This window comes from Mauremys mutica, chromosome 17, assembly GCF_020497125.1.
Source record: "Mauremys mutica isolate MM-2020 ecotype Southern chromosome 17, ASM2049712v1, whole genome shotgun sequence".
Lineage (NCBI taxonomy): Eukaryota > Metazoa > Chordata > Testudines > Geoemydidae > Mauremys > Mauremys mutica.
In genome coordinates, this window is record NC_059088.1 from 12651207 (window position 1) to 12674116 (window position 22910).

The 22910-nt window shown below is 50.5% G+C and overlaps 2 long non-coding RNA genes across 2 annotated transcripts in view; both read right to left on the bottom strand.

Annotated features, from left to right (window-relative positions):
* The window catches only part of LOC123352127, a 79780-nt gene that overhangs the window by 12700 nt on the left and 44170 nt on the right, over positions 1 to 22910 (bottom strand). The gene's annotated exons all lie outside the window — the stretch shown is intronic.
* Positions 18100 to 22160, bottom strand: LOC123352128. Its single transcript, XR_006574106.1, has 4 exons — positions 22135 to 22160; positions 20694 to 20726; positions 19374 to 19406; positions 18100 to 18155 (listed from the first exon to the last, which is right to left on the bottom strand). It is a non-coding gene; the product is annotated as an uncharacterized LOC123352128 (long non-coding RNA).

The following is a 22910-nucleotide window of genomic DNA, read 5'->3' on the forward strand; positions in this document are numbered from 1 at the left end:
AAATTGAGACCCAGAAGCATGAACTGGCTGTAATAGGGCGGAAGAGACAGAACCCTTCAGCAGCTGGCTCTGCTTCCCCCAAAACCCAAAAATGGGAACAATTATGGCCGCAGTATGATGAATCCAGTGATATTGCTGAATATTTCATCACCTTTGAGAGACTGTGCACTCTCCATGTGATTCCTGAAGATCAAATTTTACTACTTGAGTTGCAAAATTGACTGATTCTTCAAACTATGGTAAATTTAAGGAGCTGGTTTTAAAACAGTTTCAGATTACACCTGCAACCTACAGGGTTAAATATAGGAATCTTAAGAGGGGATCTGGATTAAGTAATGGGGCCTATTTAAATGAAATGAGAGATTTGTTAGACAAGTGGTTGAGGGGAAAAGGTATTACAAGCTTTGAAATAATGTGTGATTTGGTTACTCAGGAGCAGTTCCTGAATATGTGCAGCGATGATGTAAAACAGTATTTGTGGGAGAAAAAGGTGGATGCAGTGGGGGAATTAGCTGAGTTTGCAGACTCTTACAAGCAGTCACAAGCTGCAATTAAACATAAACCACTGGCAAAGGGAAACCACTTGTCTGAAGTCTCCTGTACAAGCAGAGGAGCCCAAGAGGTGCTATCATTGTAAGGCCACTGAGCGCCTGAGGAATAAATGTCCGAGGCTAAGTGGGAACAGGCAGCAGGTAACACATGAAGCTGCTGCTTCTCAGAGCACAGGGGTATCCCGGGCTACTGCCTCTTTCCAGGCAGGATTTGTAAAGGTTGCTTCTACACAGCCAAGCAGTGAGCCTGTGCATGCTGTGAAGCTTAATGGCAAAGTGCTCCAAGGATGGAGAGACACTGGTGCAGAAATTTCTCTGGTCAGGAGGCACCTGATCCAGGAGAAGGATTTGTTATCAGGAAAAATGGGAGAATTAGAACTGGTGGGAGGTGACAAAGTCCTTGCACCTTTAGCTAAGGTACACATGGACACTGTTGATTAGCAGCCTGAACTGACTGTTGCAGCGGTGGCACACAATTTTGCACCGTTTCTACTGAGACATGATTTTTTGGATGTGGCAGAATCTGTCCCAGGGTTTGTTAGCAGCAAGAAGGAATCTTGTGCTGAAAATCCCAGAAGGGAGGGTATCATAGAATCATAGAATCTCAGGGTTGGAAGGGACCTCAGGAGGTTATCTAGTCCAACCCCCTGCTCAAAGCAGGACCAAACCCAATTAAATCATCCCAGCCAGGGCTTTGTCAAGCCTGACCTTAAAAACCTCTAAGGAAGGAGATTCCACTACCTCCCTAGGTAACCCATTCCAGTTCTTCACCACCCTACTAGTGAAAAAGTTTTTTCCTAATATCCAGCCTAAACCTCCCCCTCTGCAACTTGAGACCATTACTCCTTGTTCTGTCATCTTCTACCACTGAGAACAGTCTAGATCCATCCTCTTTGGAACCCCCTTTCAGGTAGTTGAAAGCAGCTATCAAATCCCCCCTCATTCTTCTCTTCTGCAGACTAAACAATCCCAGTTCCCTCAGCCTCTCCTGATAAGTCATGTGCTCCAGCCCCCTAATCATTTTTGTTGCCCTCCGCTGGACTCTCTCCAATTTATCCACATCCTTCTTGTAGTGTGGGGCCCAAAACTGGACACAGTACTCCAAATAAGTCCTCACCAGTGCTGAGTAGAGGGGAATGATCACATCCCTCGATCTGCTGGAAATGCCCCTACTTATACAACCCAAAATGCCATTAGCCTTCTTGGCAACAAGGGCACACTGTTGACTCATATTCAGCTTTTCGTCCACTGTAACCCCTAGGTCCTTTTCTGCAGAACTGCTGCCCAGCCATTCGGTCCCTAGTCTGTAACAGTGCATGGGATTCTTCCGTCCTAAGTGCAGGACTCTGCACTTGTCCTTGTTGAACCTCATCATATTTCTTTTGGCCCAATCCTCTAATTTGTCTAGGTCCCTCTGTATCCTATCCCTACCCTCCAGCGTATCAACCACTCCTCCCAGTTTAGTGTCATCTGCAAACTTGCTAAGGGTGCAGTCCACACCATCCTCCAGATCGTTAATGAAGATATTGAACAAAACCGGCCCCAGCACCGACCCTTGGGGCACTCCACTTGATACCGGCTGCCAACTAGACATGGAACCATTGATCACTACCTGTTGAGCCCGACCATCTAGCCAGTTTTCTATCCACCTTACCGTCCATTCATCCAGCCCATACTTCTTTAACTTGCTGGCAAGAATACTGTGGGAGACTGTATCAAAAGCTTTGCTAAAGTCCAGAAATAGTACATCCACTGCTTTCCCCTCATCCACAGAGCCGGTTATCTCGTCATAGAAGGCAATTAGGTTAGTCAGGCATGACTTGCCCTTGGTGAATCCATGCTGACTGTTCCTGATCACTTTCCCCTCCTTTAAGTGGTTCAGGATTGATTCCTTGAGGACCTGTTCCATGATTTTTCCAGGGACTGAGGTGAGACTGACTGGCCTGTAGTTCCCTGGATCTTCCTTCTTCCCTTTTTTAAAGATGGGCACTACATTAGCTTTTTTCCAGTCATCCGGGACCTCCCCCGATCGCCATGATTTTTCAAAGATAATGGCCAATGGCTCTGCAATCTCATCGGCCAACTCCTTTAGCACCCTCGGATGCAGCGCATCCGGCCCCATGGACTTGTGCTCGTCCAGCTTTCCCAAATAGCCCCGAACTACTTCTTTCTCCACAGAGAGCTGGTCACCTCCTCCCCATACCGTGCTGCAGAGTGCAGCTGTCTGAGAGCTGACCTTGTCTGTGAAGACAGAGGCAAAAAAAGCATTGAGTACATTAGCTTTCTCCACATCCTCTGTCACTAGGTTCCCTCCCTCATTCAGCAAGGGGCCCACACTTTCCTTGACTTTCTTCCTGTTGCTAACATACCTAAAGAAACCCTTCTTCTTACTCCTAACATCTCTGGCTAGCTGCAACTCCAAGTGTGATTTGGCCTTCCTGATTTCACTCCTGCATGCCTGAACAATACTTTTATACTCCTCCCTGGTTATTTGTCCAATCTTCCACTTCTTGTAAGCGGTTCTTTTGTGTTTAAGATGAGCAAGGATTTCACTGTTAAGCCAAGCTGGTCGCCTGCCATATTTACTTTTCTTCCTACACATCGGGATGGTTTGTTCCTGCAAAATCAATAAGGTTTCTTTGAAATACAGCCAGCTTTCCTCGACTCCTTTCCCCGTCATGTTATTCTCCCAGGGGACCTTGCCCATCAGTTCCCTGAGGGAGTCGAAGTCTGCTTTTCTGAAGTCCAGGGTCTCTGTTCTACTGCTTTCCCTTTTTCCTTGTGTCAGGATCCTGAACTCGACCATCTCATGGTCACTGCCTCCCAGGTTCCCATCCACTATTGCTTCCTCTACTATTTCTTCCCTGTTTGTGAGCAGCAGGTCAAGAAGAGCTTTTCCCCTAGTTGGTTCCTCCAGCACTTGCACCAGGAAATTGTCCCCTACACTTTCCAGAAACTTCCTAGATTGTCTGTGCACTGCTGTATTGCTCTCCCAGCAGATATCGGGGTGATTAAAGTCACCCATGAGAACCAGGGCCTGTGATCTAGCAACTTCTGTTAGTTGCTGGAAGAAAGCCTCGTCCACCTCATCCCCCTGGTCCGGTGGTCTGTAGCAGACTCCCACCACGACATTACCCTTGTTGTTCATACTTCTAAATTTAATCCAGAGACGCTCAGGTTTTTCTGCAGTTTCATACTGGAGCTCTGAGCAGTCATACTGCTCTCTTACATACAACGCAACTCCCCCACCTTTTCTGCCCTGTCTGTCCTTCCTGAACAGTTTATATCCATCCATGACAGTACTCCAATCATGTGAGTTATCCCACCAAGTCTCTGTCATTCCAATTACATCATAATTCCCTTACTGTACCAGGACTTCTAGTTCTCCCTGCTTGTTCCCCAGGCTTCTTGCATTTGTGTATAGGCACTTAAGATAACTCGCTGATTGTCCCGCTTTCTCGGTCTGAGACAGGAGTCCTCCCCTCTTGCAGTCTCCTGCTTGAGCTTCCTCCCGGTATCCCACTTCCCCACTTACCTCGGGGCTTTGGTCTCCTTCCCCCGGTGAACCTAGTTTAAAGCCCTCCTCACTAGGTTAGCCAGCCTGCTTGCAAAGCTGCTCTTCCCTCTCTTCGTGAGGTGGAGCCCGTCTCTGCCTAGCAATCCTTCTTCTTGGAAGACCATCCCATGGTCAAAGAATCCAAACCCTTCTCTCCGACACCATCTGCGTAGCCATTCGTTGATTTCCATGATTCGACGGTCTCTACCCTGGCCTTTTCCTGCCACAGGGAGGATAGACGAGAACACCACTTGCACCTCAAACTCCTTTATCCTTTAAGTCACAAGTGCTGCTGGGGGAATAGTAGAGTGTTTCTTTAATTCCTCGGTAGCAGCAAGGGTGGTCGTAAGCAGTTTCTGCAGCCCTGGGCTCAAGGCAGGTCCCTGCAGGAAGGGCAGGATACAGCCAGCTCCTGTCTGTGACCATCTCCTTGGAGGAAGGGGAATGTTTCTCCTTGCAACAGGGAGGCCATCCCAACTGCTGACTGCCAGGAAGTTGCAGCTCAGCATGGGACAGGTCCTGCTCTGGGATTCACAGAGACACGTATCCCGGAGATGTTAGTTGGGGTCCTGGTGACCACAGTTGTGGGAAGGGGGTTGTAGCTGGAAGCAAGCCCAACCTGAGTGAAAGGGGGGATTTTGCTGGCCAGTGAATTGTCTGTCCTAGGTAGATCAGGGTCACCTTCCCTTTTGGGGGACACAGGGGTGTCTGTGTCAGAGGGAAGCCCAGAGAGAAAAGTCCAGATGGAAGGTGAGGGGGAACAGGAGGGTCTGCCCACCTTTTGTAGGGAGGCTTTTCCCCTGAAGGAGGGTGAAGGATCTGCATTTAAATGCCAGACCCCTCACCTGTGGGTCAGGTTTTAAGGGAGGACTGGGGGTCAGATCTCCTGGAGGAGAGAGTCCTCGCAGCTGACCTTTTGGGAACAGAGAGTGGGGTGACAGAGGGGATCTTACCAGTCCAAAGGTCTCCATTAAAAATGTTGTTCCTGCTACCCTTGTAAAAGATAAGTCTGTCTCTTCAGGTCTGGGGAAAGAAAAACGTTGCATTTGGGAAGCTTCACAAGGGAGTGGGGTCCAACCCAAAGAAATTCCAGAGGGAGGGGTGGAGGGCAGGCAGGGCTGCGGTGCATCCTTTCCTCACCAAAACCTCAAACACGTGCCTGAGTTGAGAGCCTTCTCCAGAAAGGCAGGAGAGTCTGTGTATAAGCCCCTATCATGGTACACAAAGGGATTAAAAAATGCAGTGGACACTGGGCAAGCCAGGCTGTGTGAACGGAATCTGTCCGTCATAGAATGGCTGTCAAGAGAAAGGAGTTAATACTGCAGAAAGGTCGCGGGGTCACATGCCACATGTTCCCCATCCCCTGGCTCAGACCCAGCTCCCATGCAGCTCCCCCCGGGGCTCCAACAGCCTCCCCGCCCAGGGCAGCAAGCAACGGGTCACCCCAACTCCCCCCTGCCCTTCCCTGCCACACAGCCAGCAGCCGGCAAGGGCAGGGGAAGGAACAGCCCTGCTCAGAGCACGTCTAGCTCGGGGGCTGCAGAGGAGGCAGCAGGAGCGGTGGGCAGGCGGCGCCGAGTGCCTCAGTGTCGATCTGGGACAATGACCTGGAAGACACCACGAGTGTAACGTGCCGAGGGATTTCGCTCTTACACTCCTGAGAGCTCTGAGGAACTGCAGCCGGACACTCTAAACCATCCGTGTCAAGGCAGGTATCAAACCGCTCCCTTCGGGGGAATGTGGGACATTGTGCTTGGAAAGGAGACGGTCTCACTGCTGCCATACATAACGTTTCTGGGCTGCTGCAGCTTCCGGGGTGCAAGATGCCCCTTCCCGCTCTGCTGCTGTGCAGGGGAGCTATAAACTAGGGGTGGCAGATTATTGCTTAAAATACCTCCTCCCCCACTTATTTTTTTTTTTTACAAATTCCTTTGTCGATTGCAGGCAAAACACAGGAATTACCCCCATACTTTCCTGTGTTTTTGTTTTATAGGCAGGCCAGCTTTCAATGGCTTCTGCTTTCTAAGGGTTTAGGGGAAATTATTCCATTGTTTAGTTATTAAATGTATGAGGTGGTGTACCTCAGTTTTTATTAAAGTTCAATATTAAAGATATTGTGTAAAATTGTTATGCTTATAAGAAGCACATGGGATCTTTTTCAGGGGAAAAGACAATACGCCACGTTTATTGAAGACACAATTAGCATATTCATTCAATCACACCACACACACACACACACTGTCCCGCCAGTCGAAACTGTAGTTACCAGTTCAGAGTCTAGATCAACCTAGTGGCCAGCTAGGTTCATCACGGGTAGGGGGAACCGGGTTCTGTTGGTTGCAACATGATGCTCCAGGGAAGTCTTGGCAGGATGAACCCAAAGTTTCATGGCAAGGCATCCTGTTTATATTGTGATTTTTTTTTATTGGGATTAATGAGTATTGCACCGTTATGCTATAATTAATTTTTGTTTGACGAGTGCTTGGTTGTTTTTTTTTAAATATTTTGGTTTTTTATTACTTTTTTAGGGAATTGTTTTATGCTGGTTTTCATCACAGTTATTTTGTTTTCATTGACAGGCGCCTGTTTTATTTTTAGAGTTGTTAATTTGTCTTTTTTGATGTTTTAATAGGGGCGTGTTGCAGCCTCCGGGCACCCTTGCGTTTGTCTCTAGTTCCTTCCTGATTCAGTAATGGCCTTGAGAATTATTTTTAACCCATGTTCCTTATTCACACTCAAAACAGAATTAATTTACACCGAACATTTTGAACAGGGATATCAAGTTGCAATGCAAAAGAAAAACACTCATGGCGTTCTTTTACTTACTTTAAAAAGTTAAACCTGCAACAAAGTGGTGACCCTCAATGGTCTGTTACTGCCTTGAAATTAGCTCAGATACAGAATTATACAAAATTCAAACATGAACTCCTCCTACTACACAATCACACCTCACTGACACACAACCCCCCCACACTACCTCCCACCCCAATCACCCGTCACTAAGACAAAGATTCCCTAGACAAATCCCTCCCGAATCACCCCTCACTGAGACACAGACTCCCAGAGCCACCCCACCCCAATCACCCCTCACTGAGACACAGACCCCCCCGTACACTCCACCCCAATCACACCTCACTGAGACACCAATCGCCCCCCACAGCCACCCCTCACCCCAATCACCCTTTTACTAAAAAATAGATCATCCCATTCACCAACGCCTCTGAGAAATATACTCACCAACCAGGCCCTGCCCTGTCACACAGTGAGAGACAGTCCCTGCCCCAGCTGAGATCAGGCCCTGTTGTGCCAGGTGCTGTACAGACACCCCCCATATCTCTCCTCCCACATACAGCGCCTCCTCCTCACCCCGCCCCTGTCTGTTGTGGCCCCTGAGCTCACGGAGTTGCTAGCTCAGGCGATAGCAGCTCTCACTCCCCCAGACAGCCTCTCTCGGGGTGTTCGCACAGGCAGTGGGACGGCGGCTGCGGGGCCCTGTAACACGCCTCACAGGGTGTCTGGGCAGGGCCTGCAGCTGAGGGCTTGGGGTGATAGAGCAGCAGGAGGCTGCACTGCCTGAACTGATGGAGCAGGCGTGAGGCCTGCAGCAGGAGCTGGTTCCAGTCCTCAGTGTGAAGTGGGCAGAATGTGCGTCACCCACAGGCTGCATGCAGATCTAGGTTCCCTTCATGGCCAGGTCACCTGCTGAATCATCTGCCGAGATTCCTGTAACTGAGCGAGAGGGAGGGAAAGAACCCAGCTGTGTAATGTGCCAAGGGATTTTGCTCCTACACCCCTGAGAGCTTTGAGGAACTGCACCCGGACACCCTAAATCATCCATGTCCAGGCAGGTATCAAACCGCTCCTTTCTGGAGAATGCGGAACGTTGCGCTTGGAAAGGAGACGGTCTCACTGCTCCCATAGGTGATGTTTCTGGGCTGCTGCAGCTCCCGGGGTGCAAGATGCCCCTTCCCGCTCTGCTGCTGTGCAGGTTCCCAGCGTGGGGGAAACACCAAACCGTCATTTTGGCTGGCTGTTGTCTGGGGTAGAGCCAACCCTCTCCTCCCGCCATTGTCACGGCTCCTCTCCAGCCCTTGGCAGTCTCTGGGGACGATAATCTCGCTCAGTGTCTCTCAGCCCTTTCCGTCCCAGCGTCCCGCTGCCATCCAGCTGGGACCTGCAGGCTGGGCGGCTAACGACCCCGGGATACTGGCAGGCTCTTGTCTGCAGAGAATGGTGCTGCCTGGGGAAAGGGCTGAACTCTGTGGCCGGGGAACAACTCCCACCGCGCAGAGCACAGACTGGCAGAGCCCCCAGCCTGGGCTGAGACCCATGAGCTGGGCCTAGTGGACCCCACGACCTTCCCCCTCATGGCAAATTTCAGCAATTTCAGGTTCTGCCCCAAATGGGAACCAAGCCGGGTTTTGAGCTAGTGCCAATGGCTAGACCTAGTCTCCAGAACCTCCTCCTGGATTCCAATGACCAGGCCCCTGCAGCCCGGTCTCTATCAGTCTCTGTGGGGGGGCCGCAGGCTGCAGCACGCTGGCTCTGGCAAGCTCCAGCCTCTGCTGCCCTTCGCCCCTGTCACAGAGCTTCTGGCGATGAGCAGAGAGCGGACGTCTGCACAGCTTTATTCGGACCCCGCCTGCAGTACCTTTGGCCACCATGGGCTGTTGGTGTGAAGTTGGTTTCTCTTCAGGGTAGATGAAGTGGCTGTTAAGTGGCTCCCCTCTTTTCTCTCGGAGTCAGCCTAGAGTATGGTACTAGCCACTAACCCCTCTGCCTCCAGTGACCCTGTGGGGTCTGGGCTGAGCCCACTCTGTGTGTGCTCTGAGGGACGGGGAGCTGACCTGAATCTCAGAGAGTGACGGGGACCCCGTCTGCCTGTGACAGGGGCCGTCAGGGGAGAACGACTCCAACCTCCATCTGTGTGTTTCACAAGCAGCCCACAGAGGAGCCCCTCACTCTCAGAGACCCCATCTGCCTCTGACCTGGGCAGCCTGGAGAGGGGAACCCGGGTGCCTGGGGCTGGTGCTAAGTCTGCACCCACTTGTGCACCGCTAGCAACAACAGGAGATAGGGATGAATGCTTCATTTCTACCCCAGGGGTTCTGTGTCTGGGGGGAAGCGGGAATTCTCTGCAATGTTTTTCTGGATGAAATGCCTGGCAAGGACTGACTGGTCTAGGGGTTGCTACCCAGCAGGTGCCAAAGGTTTAAACAGCCAGCTGTGGGCAGAGCAGGAGAATGAGAGGGTCTGTGCCAGGTCTGCGCTGGGAGGACGGGTCATTAAAGGAATGACAGAAACCCACCGTGATGTTCCCCTGGTATTATCTGGACCAGTGATCTTCCAGGTCACTCGAATCCTTAACTCCGGGAGCCAGCCTTACCCTGCTCTGCTGTGAGACCCCCCACGCCTGGGTTGTCACAGAGGGGGTGCGCCAGAGTGAGGGTCATCGTGTTCAGGATGTTGGAGGTTTTCTATATGATCTGCTCACTCTGTGTATTTTTCCTGCTTAAGTAAAGGGCAATAGTGTGTTAGGAATGGATCCTATGCCAAGTCTGTCTGTGTTATTCATGCCTTATACGTAAGGTCAGAAGGGACAATTGTAATCATCTAGTTTGACCACCTATATAGCCCATGCCATAAAACTCCCCCAAAATCATTACCAAAGCAAATCTCTCAGAAAAATATCCAATCTTGATTTACAATTTGCCTGGCATGGAGAATCCACCATGACCCTTGACAAATTGTTCCAATGGACAATTGCTTGCACTGTTAAAAAGTATGTGCCTTGCTTCCGATCTGAGTTTGTCTGGTTTCAGCTACTAGCCATGGGATCATGTCACACCTTTCTCTGCTAGACTGAAGAGCTCATTGTTATAATTTGTCCCCCTTGTAGGTACTTATCGGCTGTCATTGAGTCACCCCTTAACCTTCTCCTTGGTAACCAAAGTATATTGAGTTCCCTGAGTCTTGCACTATAAGGCCTGTGTTTTAATCCTTTAATCACCCTTGTGATGTGCTACATCTTATCTTGGGCCCCCCGAGAGAGTTAAACTGTACGGCTTGTGTTGTGTGTGTAAGCAGAGTCAGGATGAGCTCTACCCTGACATCTGGTGGTGAATTATGGGGAGTGTGGAAAGAATTTCAAGGAGTGGCAAAGATTCGCATTGCAATAGCCCACTGCAGCCTGGGATGGTTATTTTGACAGCTGGGATCCCCAATTTCTTTGTTATTGGGGCAGGAAGGAAAAAAAGTGCTGTCACCCTAATTATGTGAGTGAGGAACTATGAGACTGCTTTATGACAGAAATGACTCAACCTACATTAAATAGCACTTGCTAGACAAGGGAGATGGGTTCCAAAACCCAGTGAGGAGAGAGAGGGTGGGGAGTGGTGTGTGTATCTGATGGCATGGATGCCTTTTGAGGGCTTGGAGCACCAATTGCACATCCACCTCTCTCCACTGTTGAAGAGCAGAGCTAATTTTGAATCCTTTAGGAGTCCATCTAGAGGCTGCTGACCTGAATTAATGTTGGGCCAATGGTGCACCTGCACGGGGGCTCCCCTGCTACAAGCTGAAACCACTAAAAGCTGAAATTACTGAAAGAGCTGAGCTTACTGAGCCGAGATCATGGAGTGCTGTGTCAACTAGTGGGGGGAGCCTGAACATCTATCGCTAAGCGGCTGGCAGAGCAGAGCAGTCTGCAGCACGTTGGAGCAGCCCATGGAGCAGTGAGCAGTGTGGAGCGGTTTGTGGGGATGGCTGACGCGGTTCACAGGTCGGCAGGAGGAGTGGCACAGCTGGTGGAGTGGAGCCAGTCATGGTGAAGGCTGCAGCAGAACTCCACGGAGAGGCGGAGCAGCCGGCCCTGGCCCACGTAAGGTGCCCCTTAACACCCTGTGTGTGCCCCCCCCATTTCCACCCAGGCTGGGGGGGGTGAAACTCTGCAGATAAACTCTCGAACTCTGGGGTGGCATTGACCAGAGACAGAGACTTTTGGGTTGTTGGACTTTGGGGTGATTGGACTTAAGACCCTACGGGGGAAAGGACAGTGCCAAATGTACTTGGAGGTGGGTTTTTGCTTATGGTTTGTGTATAATCCTGTTTGTGGTGTCTCTCCAATGTGATGCCGCATTGTTTCCCTCCTTTATTAAAAGGATTTTGCTACACTCAGACTCTGTGCTTGCGAGTGGGGAAGTGTTGCCTCCTAGAGGCGCCCGCGGGGGTGGTAGGTAATTGTCCCAGGTCACTGGGTGGGGGCTCGAGCCAGTTTTGCATTGTGTTATTGAAACGGAATCCCTGGATACTGAACCCGGCCCTTGTTGCTGCCAACTCAGAGGGGCAGAAGGGTTACCTGTGTTCAGTGGGATTCTGGGAGAGGGTCTGTTTAAGATACAGCGTAAGTTGAGGGGGCAGCACTGATACCGGGGGGTGGGGGTTGGACTGCATTGCAACTCTCAACAGGGGGTGCTTGAGAGAGGATCAGCACCTCATAGGGAGGGACCTCCAGACGGGCAGTGCCTGGGCTCTGTTCAGACCCCAGCGGCTTAAAATATGGAAGGCAGCTGCTGGGTCTCCCTACAGCAGTCTGGTGAGTGGCCAAGAGGGGGCGCTCAATCCGAGCTGTGACAGCTGCTCCCTAACAGGTTGTGTGGGTGTTGCTGCTTGTGCTGTCACAATCCAGGAGAGTGAGGAGAGAGGCTCTGGAAGGAGCTACCACTGTTTTCCCCAATAGTGTTCGACAGCCGCCCGTCCTGAAATGATCCAAACAGCAGCCCTGCATCCATGTGTTTTGCAAAACATATTGTTCTACTGCCCTAGGCTGGGATTTTCAGACAAGGCTAAGGAAGTTAGGTGGCCAGGTCCTTTTATCTTTTTACACCTTTAGGGCTGGTCCACACTAGCACTTTAAATCGAATTTAGCAGCGTTAAATCGAATTAAGCGGGCACCCGTCCACACCAGGAAGCCATTTAATTCGACATAGAGGGCTCTTTAGTTCGACTTCGGTACTCCACCTCGACAAGGGGAGTAGCGCTAAATTCGACATGGCTATGTCGAATTAGGCTAGGTGTGGATGCGAATCGATCTTAGTAGCTCCGGGAGCTATCCCACAGTGCAACGCTCTGCTGACGCTCTGGACGCCAGTCCGAGCTTGGATGCTCTGACCAGCCACACAGTCAATGCCCCTGGAAAATTTGAATTCCTTTTCCTGTCTGGACAGTTTGAATCCCATGTCCTGGTTGCTCATCGGGGTGAGCTCAGCAGCACCGGCAACGATGCAGAGTTCTCCACCAGAGGAGTCCAGCGTGCACCCGTCCACACCAGGTCCCCAGCATGGACTGACCGGGAAGTCTCGGATCTGATTGCTGTGTGGGGCGATCAGTCTGTGCTTTCGGAGCTGCGCTCCAGCAAACGGAATGCAAAGACCTTCGAGAAGGTCTCCAAAGCCATGACAGACAGAGGATACAGCCGGGATACAACGCAGTGCCGCGTGAAAGTCAAGGAGCTGAGACAAGGCTACCAGAAACTCAGAGCGGCAAACGGACACTCTGGAGCCCAGCCCCAGACATGCCGCTTCTACGAGGCACTGCATACCATTCTCGGTGGGTCTGCCACCACTGCCCCACCAGTGACCGTGGACTGAGAGGATGGGATATTGTCGACGGACTGTTCCTCGGAGATGTTCGCGTATGGGAAAGTTTAAGAGGACGAGGCAGTCGACAGCGCTTACAACACAGATTTCCCTGACACCCAGGATCTCTTAGTCACCGTCAATGAGATCCCCTACCAACACTCCCCACCCGTTACCACGGACCCTGATTCAGGAGAAGGATCAATCGGTAACTGCTTCAAACATGTTAACATTTATTTTTTAAATAAACTGGGAAAACAACTAGGCGAACACAAGGTCTATGTACAGGTGGATGCAACTGTCATCTTCCTCTGACATCTCCAGGAAGCTCTCCAGGAGGTAATCGCCAAGCCTCTGCATGAGGTTCCTGGGCAGGGCTTGCTTATTGGGTGCCCCGAGGAAGCACACTTTTCCACGCAACGCTCTCAGCTGGAACTCGGGGACCAGCGCCTTCACGAACATGGTAGCATATGCCCCAGGGTTGTGTTGGCTTTCCTCCAGCATGCGCGCTCTCTCTCTCCGTGACACTCTCCTCAGTGTGATGTCGCGCGCAGACTCCTGCATGTAATTAGAGTAATTTGTGTACCATTAGTAATGGTTGTGCTTAACTGTTCCTTTGCATAACAAGAAGCGTCACTGTACAGCCACGTGTAGGAGGCTGCAGAGTGGGAGAATACAGGGATCTCTAACAGGGAACGGCCGCGAGGGGCTGCAACAGGGGCACCGATTCTGCTTTCATGTTTGCCTGCAGCAGCAGGACAGTGCTGTAGATGCAACTTAAAGCTGCAAAAAAACCTAGGCTTACCATGCCTGGCCGCTCCATGGATTCTTCTTTCCTGCCCCGCTTCTCTGGTCTGCAGTGCAATACCAGAGGCAATGAAAACGAACCCAGAGAAATCGAACTTTCCCCGAATGAGTGCTCATGAGAGAGGTGCTGTGCTTGCTCTTGTTCACACACACTGAGTAGACTTTGTTTCTTTTTTGACCAAAAATATCTCTCTATGGAATTCACTCACTTTTTCCCGTCACACAGGTGCAACTGTATCCCTACCTGATCCAGGCGCCTTGTCGATGATCTGCAGCACCGCAGGAAGGAGGACGGAGCTCCCCTTCACTGCATCTGCGACCGCCGCCCCCCGCCGCAAAGTCCAATCCCACCATCACCCAAAATGACTAGAGGAAGGGGCACCAGGGGCCGTGAAAAATGTTAATGCACCACAGCAGAGTGCTAAACTTACAAAACGCTCTCAGTACCTTACTTTTGAGAAGTCCTTCCCTTAATGTGCTGTTCATTATAAAAAGTTTTTATTTTTTGGTAATTTCTTTTCCCGTCAGGTTTCTTTGCAGAATACTTTCCGTGAAGGGGGAGAATGGTTTGGGAATTGCATAGGACTTTCACCGTTAATAGTGGTACAGATATGGGGGCAAGATCAACAGCTGGTCACTCACAGAGTGCAGCCTCTAGTCACCCTGGTCAGTCTGTGGGGTGATTTTCATGTTCTGCTCATAGGCGGAAGGTGCCCTGCGCCAGGTATATTTGCAGGTGGGTCTCTCCACCGGCCATGCCTGGATCGTGCCCTGTCCCACGCGGGTCTCCCCCAGCCACATCAATTCCCTGCCTGGAGCAGGTACCAGCCCCCACCTGCCACCCCTCCCCCGGCGTGTCGTCTCACACACACCCCGCCGCGCCGCATCCCTGTCTCACAGTAGAGAGGCTACCCGCAGAAATGCTGTCTGCTGCCCCAGGGTCATTGAGCATGCCATCCACAAGTGGCAACGCAGGTTGCCCTCACCCTGCCCTTCTATCGTAGCCCTGAGCCTCTACAATGCATCAAACCATCAGCCCCCAGCCCACAACCCCCTACACCTCCTCCCCATTATCACACACCACTCACACCTTCCTACGCCCCCAACCCCCAGCCCAGAGCCTGCACCCAAACTCCGTCGCAAAGCCTGCACCCCTCACCCATTCCTGCACACGCACCTGTACCAGTCCTCACCACAGAGACCGCTGTACGAGCAGGAGCCTATCAGTCCTATAGTCTAGAAGCGGTCTCTACATCACTGCACACCCAACCCAGCACAGTCACCGTCCCTGTGTCAACCCTTTCACGCGAAGTCAGTAGTCCAGAGAAGGTTGTTGCTGAACAATGCTCTATTAACTTTATTTGTACACGTGTGTTGGAAGGGGGCAAACGGGGTGAATGGGATATGAAACTGTGGAGGAGAGTCAACAGAAACTGGGTAAAGAAACAGGGGCAGGTTCCGCTTCTCTATACACAAAGTTAATAGTCACAGGTTACCCTGCTCGCTGAGGAACCTGGCTTTCAAAGCCTCCCGGATGCACAGCGCTTTCCGCTGTGCTCTTCTAATTGCACGGGTGTCTGGCTGAGCATAATCAGCAGCCAGACGATGTGCCTCAAGCTCCCATCCTGCCATAAACGTCTCCCCCTTGCTCTCACACAGATTGTGGAGCACACAGCAAGCTGCAATGACAATGGGGATATTGTTTTCGCTGAGATCCGAGCGAGTCAGTAAGCTCCTCCATCTCCCCTTCAGACGTCCGAAAGCACACTCCACCACCATTCTGCACTTGCTCAGCCGGTAGTTGAAGAGTTCCTTGTCAGTGTCCAAGGCGCCTGTATAGGGCTTCATGAGCCAGGGCATTAGCGGGTAGGCTGGGTCCCCGAGGATCACTGTAGGCATCTGCACATCCCCAACATTTATTTTGTAGTCTGGGAAGAAACTACCTTCCTGCAGGCGTCTAAGCAGACCAGAGTTCTTGAACAATCGCGCGTCATGAACCTTGCCCGGCCACCCGACGTTGATGTTGGTAAACCGTCCCCTATGGTCCACGAGTGCTTGCAGCACCATGGAAAAGTAGCCCTTGCGGTTTATATACTGGCTGGCCTGGTGGGCCGATCCCAGGATAGGATTGTGAGTCCCATCTATAGCCCCACCGCAGTTTGGGAAGCCATCTATGACAACCTGTACGTTTCCCAGGGTCACCACCTTCGAGAGCAGGAGATCAACGATTGCGTGGGCTACTTGCATCACAGCAAGCCCCACGGTAGATTTGCCCACACCAAAGTGGTTTGCTACTGAGCGGTAGCTGTCTGGCGTTGCAAGTTTCCAGAGGGCTATGGCCACTCGCTTCTGCACAGTCAGGGCTGCTTGCATCCGGGTGTCCTTGCGCGTCAGAGCAGGGGACAGCAAGTCACACAGTTCAAGGAAAGTGCCCTTACGCATCCTGAAGTTTCGCAGCCACTGTGATTCATCCCAGACCTGCAGCACTGTGCGGTCCCACCAGTCCGTGCTTGTTTCCCAGGCCCAGAATCGACGTCCCATAGCATGAACATGACCCATTGCCACCATGATCTCCACGGCGCGACGTACCGTGCTTTCTGAGAGGTCTGTGCCACTCTGAGACTTCATGTCCTCACCACGCTGCCGTTGCCTTCTCGACCGAGTTCTCAACATCTCACTGTGGAAGAGGTGTTCGATAAGGTGCGAGGAGTTGACAACGGCCATAAGTGCAGCGATGATCGCAGCAGGCTCCATGGTCGCAGTGGAGTGCTGTGGCGTCCGCGCTGTCACTTATAACAGGAAAAGTGCACGAACTCATTTCCCGCCGGCGGGAGTGACGGTTGAATGATGACAGTTACCCAAAACCACCCTCGACACAGTTTCCCCCCCCCAGCATGCATTCGTGGGAAATCCCAGCATTCCAATGGGCGGCGGGGAGTGCGGGAACTTTGGGATAGCTTCCCACAGTGCACTACTTCAAAAGTCGATGCTTCGCCCGTTACTGTGGACTCACACAGTCGAATTACTGTATTTATTGTGGATACACAACTTCTACTACATTAGGTCGATTCCAGAAATTCGAATTAAGATGAATCGAATTAGTCTTGTAGTGTAGATGTACCCTTAGTCTCCTTTGAAAAATACCACTCTAATGTCTTTTTTTTTCCTGAAAAGATTTTGTTTGTCCTGTGAAGGATGAATAATGCTGGTCCCGGAGTAGAGAGGGGGAGTGGATGAGGCTGAGAAGCCAGTGGAAGGGGCTGAAACCTGAAATAATTTAGAACAAGTTAAACCTTTTCATAAGTTTGTGCCATAACTTGTGTCCTTTGAAGAAGCAAGACTGAGGTGCAGTTTCTGGGTTGTTTTGATGGCAGCGAATGCCTGTGTGATGTTCAGGCCAAAAGAGTGTAACTGTTCGGGAAAGGGTTTGTTTTACGGAGTGCAGGGAGACATCTCCAGACCTCTGGGGAGTATGTGCTGGAACATCTACCCTGAAAGGAAAATTGCCACTTGTTCTCCCAGCCAGAGCCCTGGGAACTGTCGCTCTGGAGCTCCGTTTACAGACTTTTCCTTCCTGCTCCCTTGGATTTGTGAATTGCTCAATTATTTATTTTTTCTCGGTGCTTCCCAACCGAGGGAGAGGGAAGGATACTGGAGAGCACAACCTGTTCCCCCTGCCTCACCTGCACAAAGTTCAGAATTCCCCAACAGAAATGACAGCACTTGGGCCTGGTCTAAACATGAGGCCGTTCACCTCAACCTAATTCTGTCAGTGTCCACACTGCAGCCTTGTCCCGCTGATGAAAGTGCCCCACTACAGCGACATCATAACCCCACGAGAGGCGTAGCACTTGTGTTGGTGTAGTTACGGTGACGCAGTGTCTGTGCAAACACTGTGTTACTTATATCAGCTGTTTGCTGTCTTGAGCCCAGTTACCCCGGTTCCCCACTCACAGCCAGGCTGCTGCCCGGAGGCTCCCTCCTTCCCGTTCAGGGAGTCAAGAACCCCGGGCAGCTGGCCCCTGGTCTCACTGGGGGTGACGGGGTGGGGGAGGCAGCTGAGCTCCTCGAGGGGAGCTGCACGGAACCGAGAGCTTTGTCTCTCAGCCTCCCACCCTGCCCCTCTCTAGTGTGTGGAAGTGCTCCTGGTGAGAACACGCACCACCGACAGGAGGAGGGTAGTGTGGACATCAGCCACCGCAGTAATTACTAACATAGGGCTGAAGTGTAGACATGCCCTTGGAAAGAAGCAAATCCCGTGCCAGTCTGCAAGTAAAATTAATTTACAGAGAAACATTTTAAAAAGAAACAATCCCAAAGCTTTTTGTGCAGTTGCATTTATTTGTATTTTTGCAAAGCTCTTGGCATTCCCCAGGGCAACAGAGGGACAGAGCTCTTTGCCCTCTGTTACATCGAAAGACACCACAATCAATGAACAGCATAGTAATTAGTTAAAGTCCCAATCACTATGATTTATGATTCTCATGTAGCCTTTGATTGGTCAGGAGAGGTGAGAGGCAGCAGCACGGGAAGCGTAATGGCATCGTAGCCGGTTCATCAAATCTGGTTTCATCAGCGTGTCTTATTAATCAATCATTCCAGGGTCTGCAGGGCCAGGGAGAGATGGCAAACAGCAATTACAGTCCCAGTAATCCACTGGGAATTAAACAAGTACCCTCCCCCATACCCTGAAGGAATTCCACCCCTTTCCATCCCCAGCCAGCTGGGTGCATTTTACATCAGTGCCCCTTGCAAACTGTGTTATTGATAGACTGGGAAAGGGAGTCAGAGAGGAGTCAGAGCCCTGCCGATCAGCTCCTCCCTCTGCCCCAGCAGTGTGCAGCGGTGGGCAGGAGGTGCTGGAGGTGAGGGAGTGGGAGCGAGGGTGGTGCACGCTTCGGGGAAGGAGTGAGTCTGGCAAAAGCCCCTAGTGCAGACTTCACTTCAGCTTAGGTGAGTCACTTCCCCTCTCTGGGCCTTTCTTTCTTCTCTTTGCCTTCCTTCATTTCGTCTGATCGGTCGCAGCTAAATGCACCAGAATCACTTTATAGACACTCAGAGTCAACTGCCTCTGGAGTATCTATGGGCAGAGCACCACCAGCAGGGCTCAATGTGCCCCCAAACCACTAGGCAGACAAGGGCAGGAGTGATTTAGTGCTGCTCTTTCTCCGATATCATTAAAGGATGCTGGTTTCGTGGCAGTGGCTGAGCCAAGCAGCTACTGGGGTGGGAAATTTCCCAGCTACCTGGTTGATTTCCGGCTTCCCTTTTACTGAAATATTTCTTACATCCCCACATAATTCATTGGCTTCTATGTTAGGAAACCATTTTTTTAAAATGGGATAAATTCTTTTTTGGTGTAAATGGGCATTTCTCTGTTGACTTCAGTGGCGCAAGGCCGATTTACATCTGCTGGGATGCTGCTTCCTGGTGTGGTTGAGACCATGTATACGATTGTCCCTGGTGATGCTATTATCCCCACTCCAGATGTGCAGAATGAGAGGGGTCCCAGTGAATAGCAGCTGCCAGTGTGTCTGACTCCGCTGGGAACTGGTTCTTATCATGGCGGTAAAGAGCAGAGCCCACAGAGAGCTAAGAAACGAGCTCTGGGGATAATGGGAGAAGTGACACTGCAAAGAATACCTGGATTAACTCAGACACCCCCCTTTGAGATTTAGAAGCCCATTGCTCTGCCTTTTGCCTTAATCCTTTCACATCTTTCTAGGCTTTTCTGGCTGACCACTGGGCTCAGCACCGGGGCTTCTGAAGAGGTTCTGTGATAATATAAGACAGCCTGACAGCAAAGCAACTTTGAATACTCACCCCTGGAACTCTTGCATATAAGCTCCCAGAACCCTGCAAGGAAATTGCTGGGAGTTACTTGATTCTGCGCTTTCTCCAATACCATCAAAATGTAACGGATTCCCTCACATTGTCCATAGCTCAACCACACCATGGCTACGCTAGGAGCACCTTGTCACTACAGCTATCCCGGTGCACTTTTATCGCTGCAGTTTATTCTACTCCCTCCTGAGCAAAATAAGCTATGCTAGCAAAAGCACTGTGTTGCTGGCATAACTGTGCCTTACATGAGCCAGGGACCAAACATCTTCCTACCCCAGACCAACACCACTATGCCAGGGGAAGTCTGTCATGTAGACATGTCTCCAGACAGCTCTGTGATGGGGAACATTCCCACTGCCCTTCTTTCTCGGTGCTGGGATTAACTTCCAGAGTTTGGCAGTTTCCTGGCTCCTCAGGATAAGAATTGGAGCTGGTTGGAATTTTTCCAGATGAAAAAAGCTGTTGATTGCTTTTCAAATTTTCCACCCTCCCTCCCACTGAAATATCTCGTAGATGCCCCCACTCACATGTTTCATTGTCTGCCATGTTCAGAAACTCTTTTTCAAGTGGGCCCAATTCTATTCTGGTGTAAACTGCCACTACTCTGTTGACGTCAGGGGAGAAAGGCTGACTTCCACATGCTGGGGACCTGCTCCATTGTATAGTTAAGAGTGTGTTTTTGATTGTCCTTGGTGATATTATTATGCCAAGGCCCTGGAGCAGAATGACAGGATTCCCAGCGAATCATTGCTCCCGGCATGTATGATTCCAACTAGCAGGGGTGGGAGGGCAATCAGGGTCACAGCCCCGCCCCCATAGTCATAGGGGACAGAAAGCTTCTCTGGGACCGGGGCCGTGGAGGCAGGGAATATCAAGTTCCTGCCGGGGCTGGGGCCGAGTGGGTTGGGGTGGGAGGACAGCGAGATCCCCCTGGGGCCGGCTGGGGGAGGAAGGAGCGTGAGATTCTGTGCCCCACCCCAAAAGGGGTCAAATTTAAATTCCTGCGCATGCCCCTGCGAAGTGGCAAGTGATTCTTCAGATGGTTCTAAAGAACAGGCCCACAGAGATGGAACAAACCGGCTACTAGTATTAGAGGGGAAATGAAACTGCATAAAACATCTAGATTAACTCCTGGATTAACCCCTTTGGGATTTAGAAGCCCATTGCTCTGTTTTTTATCCCAATCCTTGCACATCTGTCCAGGCTATTCCAACTGACACTTCCGCAGGGTTTGGGCTTGCTAAGAGGTTCTAGGATAATATAAAACAGCCTGACAACAAAGCAAATGTGATTACTCACCCTGAAAACGCCTCTAGCTAGTCTCCCAGAAGCCTGCAAGGAAATTGCTGGGAGTTAATTGCTGCTGCTCTTTCTCCAGTGCCATCAGAATTCCCTCTCATTGTCCATAGCTTAACCACACCACGGCTACACTAGCAGCACCGTGTTAGTATGGTGAACCCAGCATACTACTGCAATTTTGTCGGTGTAGCTTATTCTAGCTGTCTCTGAGCAAAATGATCTCTATGGCAAATGCACAATTTTGCTGCTATGAAAGTATCTCCACGAGGGCCATTTGCTAGCAAAGCCACTTCAGTCTGATGTCAAATATCTTCGGTCCCCAAACCAACACCGCTTTTCCAGCAGAAGTCTGTGGTGTAGAGATGTCTCCAGACAGCTCTGTGATGGGCAACATTCCCACTGCCCTTCTTTCTCTGTGCTGGGATTAATCTCCAGAGTTTTACAGTTTCCCTACTGCTCGGGATAAGAATTCAAGCTGGTTAAAATTATTACAAAGGGATTTTTTTCTTGATTGACCTCCTGCGTAGCACAGGGTAGAGAATCTCAGCCAATAGGATGATCAGATGTCTTGATTTTGTAGAGACAGTCGTGATATTTGGGGCTTTTTCTTATATAGGAACCTATTACACCCCGCCCACTGTTCCGATTTTTCACACTTGCTTTCTGGTCACCCTATCACCCAATGATTCCTGGAATTAGCCCACAACTTCTGTTCTATTTCAAGCATGCCTTTTCTGAACATATCCCATCAAGATTTAAAGACTTTCGGTGATAAAGGCCCTATCTCCATTACCACTTTTCTGGGCAAAATTTATGTGGCCCGGGGTGTGAAAGAAACACCCCCCTACGTGACATAAGTTTTCCCAGCACAAACAGCAGTGTGCACAGCACTATGTTGGTGGGAGAGCTTCTCCCGTCGCTCGTTGGGGGTGGTTTCATTACATCGATGGGAGCGCTGTCTCCCGTCTGCATAGAGCGGCTACACGAGAGATCTTACAGTGGCAGAGCTGCATCGGTACAGCCATGCCGCTGTAAGGTCTCTGGCATAGACATTGTCAGAGACTCCACCGCATCCTGGGTTAATCATTCCAAAGGTTAACAAATACTGTTAAAATTAGCACCTTCTCTCTTGATTCAGTTTGTCTAGCTTCAGTTTTAGTTTATTGGATCTTTTCTTCCTTTCTTTGATTAAAGAGCCATCTCCCGTCAGAAGTCCCTTCCCCCTGCAGTTATGTGTATACCAGGATCGAGTCACCTCTTAACTGTCTCTGTGGTCAATTAAATAAATTGCGCTGCTTGTCTTTGGACTCCATGGGCTCTCTCAGCTAGGCTAAGCTCTGAGCCCACCTCTGGAGGCCAATGGCCTTCCTATGCTTAATCTGATTTAAAGGTCCCAAACTAATGTAAAAGCCCCAAAGGAGAGTAAATTCTGAATACTCACAGACACGCCCCCTCCAAATTCTCCATCAACCTACAGGAAAAAAGCAAGTTACTAAAACATTAATTACTCGTTGCTGATCTTTCTCTGGCAGCAGTGAAATGAAAATGATGCCCTGAAAGGAACTGGACTCCTTCATTTAGTCTGATCGGTCACTGTTAAATGAGACTTTAGAGACACTCAGAGTCAACTGCTTCTGGAGTATCTATGGGCAGAGCAGCACCAGCAGGGCTCAATGTGCCCCCAAACCACTAGGCAGACAAAGGCAGGAGTGATTTAGTGCTGCTCTTTCTCCGATATCGTTGAAATGATGCTGGTTTCGGGGCAGTGGCTGAGCCAGACAGCTTTTGACGTGGGAAATTTCCCAGCTACCTGGTCGATTTCTGCCCTCCCGTCTATTGAAATATTTCCTAGATCCCCACGTCCTTCATTGGATTCTATGTCATGAACCCTCTTTTTTCAAATGGGCTAAATTCTATACTGGTGTAAACTGGCATTTCTCTATTGATTTCAGTGGCGCAAGGCCGATTTACATCTGCTGGGGAGCTGCTCCCTGGTGTGGTTGAGACCATGGATACGATTGTCCCTGGTGATGCTATTATCCCCACTCCAGATGTGCAGAATGAGAGGGGTCCCAGTGAATCACAGCTGCCAGTGTGTCTGGAAAGTGGTTCTTATCATGGTTGTAAAGAACAGAGCCTAGAGAGGCCCAACAAACCATCTCTTGGGATAATGGGAGAACTGACACTGCAAATAACACCTGGATTAACTCTGACACC